The sequence below is a fragment of the Sinocyclocheilus grahami genome, unplaced genomic scaffold, assembly GCF_001515645.1.
Source record: "Sinocyclocheilus grahami isolate Dianchi unplaced genomic scaffold, SAMN03320097.WGS_v1.1 scaffold1.1, whole genome shotgun sequence".
NCBI lineage: Eukaryota > Metazoa > Chordata > Actinopteri > Cypriniformes > Cyprinidae > Sinocyclocheilus > Sinocyclocheilus grahami.
In genome coordinates this window covers 453,216-462,387 of record NW_015505180.1, presented here as the reverse complement: position 1 = coordinate 462,387, position 9,172 = coordinate 453,216, and the positions used below count along the sequence as shown (strand labels likewise).

The 9,172-nt window shown below is 36.8% G+C and overlaps 1 long non-coding RNA gene across 1 annotated transcript in view; it reads left to right on the top strand.

Moving 5' to 3' along the window:
• Positions 1-7,692: 7,692 nt before the first annotated feature.
• Positions 7,693-9,172, top strand: part of LOC107587296 (uncharacterized) — a 14,556-nt gene continuing 13,076 nt past the window's right edge. The window contains exon 1 of the long non-coding RNA XR_001609489.1: positions 7,693-8,158. This is a non-coding gene — a long non-coding RNA (uncharacterized lncRNA). The remainder of the gene's footprint in view (positions 8,159-9,172) is intronic.

The window sequence follows — 9,172 nt, the reverse complement described above, 5'->3', positions numbered from 1 at the left end:
CTCATGCCGTTCTTTTCATCTCCGAGTCTTTACAGAGAGAATTTGGCTGCACTCATGTATCTCTCTGCAGGGCTTCAGACAGACAACTGCAGTGTGCAGTCAGGCCACAGAGGATATTTAGAGTACATTTACATGACAACAATGCACTAAAAACAGAAACAATTTTACTTTGCGTTTTTCACGTATAGACGACAACGTTGTCAAAATCCCCTTTTACACCGATCTGCGAAAACACCTTAAAACGCTATATTATGCATGCCAGGCCAGTAGTTGGCGATGTCACTTTGTGAAGAAACACTACGCGCGCACACACTACGCATGCGCACAACATCACCGTTTTCACAAATGTGCACTTTTGTAGTTTACGCAATGACGATAACGTTATCAGTTTCAAAATCTTACGTTTTGAAAACCATTTTCAAAAGTTTGCATTTTCAGGCCCCCAAAACGTTGTTGTCGTGTAAATGAATGACCAAAAGCAATAAAACGCCTCTGGGGCATGCAAGTGCAGCTCCTATCTCTTTGAATGGGGAAATATCAAATTCTCCAAAACTGTTCGCCAAGCTTAAGATTAAATTAAGAGAAACACTCACATGGCTGGACAGACTAATCATTTCTGGGCCACGTCTTTACAGAGCTCACTCCAGCCAAGCCACCAAAGAGGATAGGTGTTTCTGTTCACCCAGCCGCATTCGCAGACACAAAAAACAAAAACATTTAGCTGTCCTTTTTGGTGGCAGGGCTTGGCTAGTAAAAAATAAATTGATAACAGAGAGCAACATGTTGAGTGAGCAAACGAGATGGAGAGCATGCTCAAAGCAGAAATAGAAGCTCTTGTCATTCTCTTTTTAAAATCAGGCTTAGGAGGCAATGGGACGCGAGGGGGTGATGTCATCACTGGTAGCGACAGGCAATCATGCAGTCCATTCAATTTTGTGGGTTTCTGTGTATGTGTGTGCACAAGAGCGAGTTTCTGTCTTCTGCGTGCCACTTCCTGGGATTGAATAGAGCAGGAAGTGGAGTGACAGGGTGCAAAGAACAACGCCTCCATGGTGGGCTTTTCACACACACACACACACACACACACACACACACACACACACTAGAGAGCAGGACTCACATGTGTGTTTGTGTATTCAGTGAATTGGCAGGAGTCCCTTCAGCTCTGCCCTGTTTTTGCTGGGTGCTTGTGTCTGAATGAGATGTACTGAAACACTGCCCTCTTCTGTTTGCTTTCAGAGCTGCAGAGAAATGTTCTATTCCTGGTTTTCTAATTGGACATGGTAAGTTGCTCTATCAATGATTACAGTCAACAAAGCTGATAGGACCAGTGTTTTAGGGATGGTTTATAACCAGGCTTACATGAAATCTCTGCCCACAAAATGTCATTTCCATTGAACTGGGACATCTATTATTTAGACCAGAAGTATTCAAATATTTTGACCCTCAAATATGATGCATATGATTTTGTGAAAATTTTAAACGATGACCATTTGTCACCATTTGGCTGTATTTTGAAGTTATCAAATTACTTTCAAAATAGTGTTTCATATAATAGATTACAAATAATATATATATTTCAATTTTAAGTAATAATTTTGTGAAAAGCACTGTACAAATAAAATAATATACACTTTTTTTCCTATCTATCTAATCATATCATATCATATATTATATTATATGTGACCCTGGACCACAAAACCAGTCGATTCCTTGAAATTCAAAAGTTAAAGTACTAAAATTACTAAAACTGAAATAAATGAAAGCTAAATCAATTAAATAGCTAAAATGATAAAAGCACATAAAATTACTCTAAAATCAAAGTGTAAACTGAAAATAAAATCTAATTAAATATAATAAATATAAATAACTAAACTAACAAAAAACTATTCAAAATCATTTTTGGTAGCTGAAATGAATCATATTACTTAAAAGAAAATAAGAAATGTTGCCTTGACAACTAACTGTAAAAAGTTTAAGATGAGGTACTAAAATCACTAAAACTGAAAAAGAAATCTATATAGAAATATGAAAAACAAGCAAATGAAAATGGCAAAACCATGTCAAATTACTGAAAATTTAAGAAGAAAGCTATATAGAAATAATTTTTAAAAAGCTAAAAAAACAAATGACAAAACCACGTCAACTTACAAAAATTTTTTAACTTCCCTGAGATTACATCAGTGCTGTGTTGGTGGTAAGAACGCGAATTAACTTCAAGGAACTTCAGTGGGCCGGCCGCAGGTGATTGACCAATCCTGTTCGCATTTGACGGCTACTTTGAATGATGACATTGTTTAGAGATCTTCCAGTGACTCATAATTTCCATCTCCCAGCAGTTCTCCTTTGAAAAAGGGTTGACGTCATCCTCCCACGGACAAAACCAATGCAGGGATCTGGGCAATCAAGGGTCTATTTATACTGTACACCAGGGTTCCTCAAATCTTGCCCTGGAGGGCTAATGCGCTGCAGAGTTTAGCTGCAACCCTGATCAAACTCACCTACCTGTGATTTTCTAATGATCCTGAAGACACTGATTAGCATGCTCAGGTGTGTTTGATTAGGGTTAGAGCTAAACTGTGCAGGAAAGTGGATCTCGTTGGCCAGATTTGAGGATCCCTGCTGTACACAAACACACCATACATCACACTACATTGTGTGTTATGCAATAAGATGCAGGCACGATCTTATTCAACTGATCAACAACTAGCTTTACAAAGTCTGGTATCAATGGAGAAAAGTGGACTTCACTATTCAAAAAACGGCATGGTGACCATGACCGTGACATTTGTTTTGACAGAGTCACTTTAAAGCATGCCTACTGCTGTTTCAACCTTTTGTCTTTCCTGTTATTTTAATCATCAACTCAAGCCAGTGACACAGGGACTTCTGATGGGATCGTTCGCACTCCTGGACGCTTCCTCCGGATGCTGGTTTCACATGGTGGTTTAGATGTGTTCTACCAGTGTCTAGCACCATTTGAAATCAGTGTTCTTGGGGAGGGAATTGCCGCTGGATCACATTTCGCAGCGATGGACGATCCCAAGAGAAGTCAAAGAATAACAAAACAGGACAAGGAATCTTTAGTGGGTGGAGTGGCTTTTCAAGAGAAGTGAGGGAAGTGCATCTATTGAATCACAGGAGACCCAGATAGTGCTCATAGCTTGCCCTTAGCGCTTGATGAACTCACTCAGAGGTACTAGAAGTCAAATGAATGTGGTGTGAACAAGCCAGCCCAGTCCCACAAGGAAAATACTGCTGTATACTGTAAAAATATGATCAACACGTCACTGTAAAAAAATTCCACCTACTAAAACTTAAAAACTTCTGTGTGGTTGCCTTACATTTTTAAGTATAATCAAATATGCTGTACAAGTTATTTCAACTTTTAAATGAAGTTAAAATTGGTTAAATGAATTTGCAATTCAAAATTTAAAAATGTAACTTTTCACTTAAAACATAACTTCAAGTTATACAAGTTAATTTAATACAAGAATTGAGTTGTAATGAGTCATAGTTAAACGTTTAAGGTTAAGTTGAAGTAGGTGGAAATTTTATACGTTGCCATGTTTATCCACTAAAACATCAGTGTTATATCTTGTTTTGGATGTTTCTGTAAGGTCTGATTATCTTCAGATGTTATCATGCAGTTTTGCATGAAGCTATGTATGTGAATGATGCAGAACATGAAAGTAGGAACAAAAGAAATATGATGCAATATCTTGCATTACAACAGTGTATTACAAAAGTGTATGAATTTATAAATGTGTGACTGCAAGATGTAATGTTATTTTAGTATTTATGTGCAATTATAGTATTTATTAATACTTTGAATTGACTTATTTTTCGATTTTCTTTTTAATTTAAGTTCAAGCTTTAGTTTTTAATACTTTGCATTAAACGGGTCTTAAATATAGGACTGATTTACTAACTACACTGCTCACAGAGTAGGCTGTAACCTATTTATTGTATGAGTACATCATAAAAGAGTTTGTGCGCATGGGTCTACTTGTCTTTTTTTTATAGGAATTGTGGTGTGTATTTGTTTTTCGTTCCCTCATTTGAACTGTTAACTATGCTTGAGAGGGCTAGTAAAGAGAGATTGTGTTTTCTGAAGCTCTTTCTCCCTCTCTGGCTGTTCCTGCCCCCATCTCTCCCCACCAAAGGATGACTGATTTCCTCTGGTGCTTAGAGTCCCTTTTATCATCTAGCACCATTTGAAATCGGTTATAATGACTGGGGATCAATTCTTCGGCTTCCCATTGCACTCAAAGGGCCATCAGTGCCCTTTTCCTACAGTATGTACTGCATGTGTGCTTAAGCCTTTGAAGAGGTTATTGCAAATTTTGTGGAAAATAGAAATGTTTTCTTTTTAAACTGAATATGAGTGAAATTTCAATTAGCTTTGTTGCTATTTTGAGGAGCCCTAACTACGTATTCGTCATCAAATAAATGAAAAGGCTGTAATCTACACTCCAAAGAATACCTGCTCCCAAACTGACTTAATTTGCAGTTTAATTCTTGGTTGGTTGGAAGGAGACACTACAAGCTAACATTTCGAAATGTAGTTAATATGTGCTGAATAATGGTGATAAAAATAGCTCAAGTCAATTCATTTTAAGTTGTAGCACTTTTTACAATATGTATGGTTTTAAAGCAGCTTTACAGAAAATCGTTTTGTTAAATGTTTATAATTTCTTAATATCCTCATGCCTAATAATCACATTTAGCAGTTGGGTGATGACGATTATGTAGTTCATGTTAATAGTTCAAAAGGAACTAATAACATGATAAAGATGTGTACGCTTAGGGAATTATTAACCATTGTTTCACCATCAAATGTGAATGTGAAGTATCCTTCCTTCCTTATATTTTGTGCATATGTGCAGAGCCTGGTATTTGGTTCAATTTATATTTGCTTATTGAACATTATGGGAATGGAATGTATTGACAAATAATAATAATAATAATGTATAATAATGTGGTGTATAATAAATAAAAATGTAACTACAACAGCAAAGAATGTGTTTGTATTTAAGTTTACCTTGAGTAATGAGCCGGCATTTCACACACAAAAAAGGGAGGGGGGGGGGTTACTGACTCATAGTTACAAAGCATTTATTAGTTGGGAACTTTCAAGCTTTCCTTTGTGCATATACAGTACAATGCTTGAACTGCCTTTCTAATGAGTAACCATACAGAATAGGCATCATTAATTTGCAGTAAACACGCTAAATGTTTTCAGCTCTAATGAGGTCTGGACTATTGTGAGAGATAAATCTGCCTCCAAACAAAAAATTCTAAACTAACTGCTCATCTTATCTGACCTTACACAAACTACATGAACAGCATAACATCCTTTACTTGTCATGTCAGAATTGTTCATTTTTGTAGAATATTGGTACTACATAAGTCTACATATAAGCCTAGGGTGAATTCAGGTAAAGAATTCAGGGACACTTTCTGTAAAACATGTCATTTAGAAACCTAGATGTTTTTTTCTTTTTTTTATTACTTTTGTTAACTTTTTAAGGTCCAGCTATAATATTTAAATTTGAATACAGTTCATATAAAGTGTTATTTGCAAGCTATATACCAATAAACAATTTGAGATCATGCACTCAAGACAAATTTCTTTTCAGGTAAAGTGGGCCATTCATTTATCAAACAATATTCTACATTTTAATTAAAAACACATGATATATTAACACATTATCAGGCAAACATATTTAACAAACACAAAATTATATAACCTATAGGTTATGAGTAAAACAAATCATGTGTAAATCCTCGTCTCAATTCATGTGTGAAATTCCAAACAACTGAAAGAACGTGTTGACATTAAATTTGATGAAATCTGAATATCAGAAAACTATTACAATATATAAAAAATGTGACTATAACACAAGCAATAAAAAATAGGCTAAAAAAAATTAATAAGAGGAACATTTTAAATGGTAACCATATGTTTTCCTGTCTATGTTATCTAAACACTTTAAATTAAATTAACTTTAATTGTATTCATATTTTAAGCTTTCTATTCTGCTCCTCTCATCCTTTCTTCACTCCACAGACTGAACTTCATGCCTCGACTTCCCTTCTATTTTCTCTTTTCTTTCCTTTCTTCCATCTGATTTGAATTTCCTGACTGCAGTCTCATTTCTGTTTTCTAAAAAAGTAAATTATGCATGCATTCTATAAAATAACCAGTGAATGCCAATTTTTATTTAATGAATTTTAACAAAGCAGGAACTGTCCCAATATTATGTGTTTCCATTTAGTGAGCAACCTTATAATTTAGAAATGAAAATCTTATGCCGAAGGGCTTTCTACCTTTCACCATAAGTGTCATATTGCATCAACCAACACTATTTTATCATTTAGAGAAATAGTGTTCCTTTAATTAAGAACCATTGTTATGCTCTGAAAGTGTAAATCCATTGAGCATACAGTACAATCAAACCTAAATGGCCCACTTTACCTGAATTCACCCTTTTATATTCAGTATTGTTAAAATAGCCTATTATAGAAATTAGCCCCTAAAAGTCAGCTGTGCTGAGTAAAAATAGACTTCAGTGTCTGTTACCATATTTTCTCTTTATATTTTTTATTTAGACATAGCCTATTACAACAATAGCCTATAATATCTAATAGTAGCCTACACAAAAAGCCAAGGGGCTTAATAAAGTGTTGAAAAAATATTTACATTTAAAATATAATTAGTTTTTGTTTTTAGCCTTTACATCTTTGTTTTCAGATGCAGAGATCGTTTTGAGGTACTGCTCAGTTTTATTACATTTGGATATAAAATACAAATAATACATTACCTGGATACATTTGAATACAAAAATGAATTAATAAATGAATGAATGATGCATTTATATAATGCTTTATTGTACACCCAAAGTGCTTTACAATCATGTGGGGGGGGGGGGGGGGGGGTGCATCCACAGGACAACGGCACCAGTGCGCTCACCACACACCAGATACAGGTGGAGATGAGAGAAAGTCATAGAGTCAATCAAGTGGTCGGGGATTATTAGGAGGCCATGATTGACAAGGGCCAGGACACCAGGGTTACACCCCTACTCTTTACGAGAAGTGCCATGGGATTTTTAATGACCACAGAGAGGCAGAACCTCGGTTTAACATCTCATCCGAAATATGGTGGTTTTTGTCAGTATAGTGTCCCCGTCACTATACTGGGGCGTTAGGACCCACGCAGACCACAGGGTGAGCACCCCCTGCTGGCCTCATTAACACCTCTTCCAACAGCAACCTAGATTTCCAAGGATGTCTCCCATCCAGGTACTGACCAGGCTCAACCCTGCTTAGCTTCAGTGGGCAACCAGTCTTAGGCTGCAGAGTTATATGGCTGTGCACTCTAAAAAATGCTGGGTTAAAAAGGGACAAACCCAGCTATTGGGTTGTTTTGACCCAGCGGTTGGGTTGTTTTGACCCAGCGGTTGGGTTGTTTTGACCCAGGAGGAAAACGCTTTACATTTAAACATGTCGCGTTGATATTCTGGCTCATCTGCATGTCTTTTAGCATCACTGTCTTAGCACATTAAATCAGCATTTGAAAATAGTACAACACTTTCCCCAAGCTCCTAGGGATCTCCTCATTCTCTATAGCTGGGTTTGTCCCTTTTTAACCCAGCATTTTTTAGAGTGTGGCAATAAAAATTTTTTTTTTTTAAAGTGATATGGCTGTGGCAATATTTAAAAAATAAAAAAACAATACTTTTCTGTTATTTGACATAGTACACTGCACGAGACAGAGCAGGCGCGCAAGTGTTTCGTCACTAGTCGCCTTAAATCCCTCCCTTTTCGCCCGTATCATCCTAACCTATGATCCTAACAATCGTGCCCCCTGCCCACTCCTGATTGGCTATGACTTCACATTTCCGCCATATTCAAAATCCGTCCTATCTGTTGACTATAGCGAACTTCCCCCTTTCAATTCACCCCCCCAAATAACTCATTTTAATTGTATTACGTTTTGTACACACAGTTTACAGTAGCGCATTCCAGGTCCACATTTTCAAATGGAGGAAACCGACGGATCTCCAGTGCCGGTGAACGAAAGACCGAGGAGGAGCAAGAGAAAGTCGTCGGTGGCGGATATCGACGCGTCCCCAGAACGCAATTTCAAAAGGTCAGGAAGATCACATCACACACTTTGTATTAGTCGTTGTTGTTCTTTATTTTTATTTTACAGCTAGCACTATTGTGGTCTGCGTATCCCTGCGTAACCAATAGCCAAATAGCCCACTCTTTTTGCAATTGTGCGAACTGCATTTTGATCTGGTAATAAAAATGTATTAGTTGATTGCATTTAAGCCGTTTTATCTATATATTATAAACCACATCTAATGAGTTATTCTGTAGCATGCATCTAAACGATGTATGAGTTTGTGTTTTCAAAGTGAGAAAAACTTCCGCAATATGTCCACTAATGAAAACAAAGCATGACAGCAGGAGTTTATTACTGCAATATTTAATCCCACCACACGGTGGCACACTGATTTCACACAAAATGATTGTTGCGTTCAAGCCACAACATGAAAAAAGTTCAGCTCATACCTCCAACACACCTGTTTCAGTTGTGCACTCAGTGATTTATTTAGCTTACTGAACTAAAACGTTTTACACAAAAGATATGGGCAGTTTCAATGCTAAAGATGTTTACAAAACATACAAAGTAGATCTAATAAAAACAAGCAAACTAAACAAAACTATGATGTGGACAGTATAAAATAAACGAAAACACACTGCAAGCGTCTTTTATTGTATTTGAAGACATTGATTTTGATCTCCAAACCTTTAGAAATAGGTTAGAATAAATGAATGGATGACTGTCACAGTCAAATCTCGGTGTATAGCCATTTTACAAATATTATACTAAGAGGACATCTGATAATGTGTCCAAGGTACCACATATAAATAGATCATGCCATGCCATGATAGACAAGGGCCAGGGGGGGGGCAATTTGGCCAGGACACCGGGGTTACACCCCTACTCTTTAGAGAAGTGCCATGGGATTTTTAATGACCACAGAGAGTCAGGACCTCGGTTTAACATCTCATCCGAAAGATGGTGCTTTTTGTCAGTATAGTGTCCCCGTCACTATACTGGGGCGTTAGGACCCACGCAGACCACAGGGTGAGC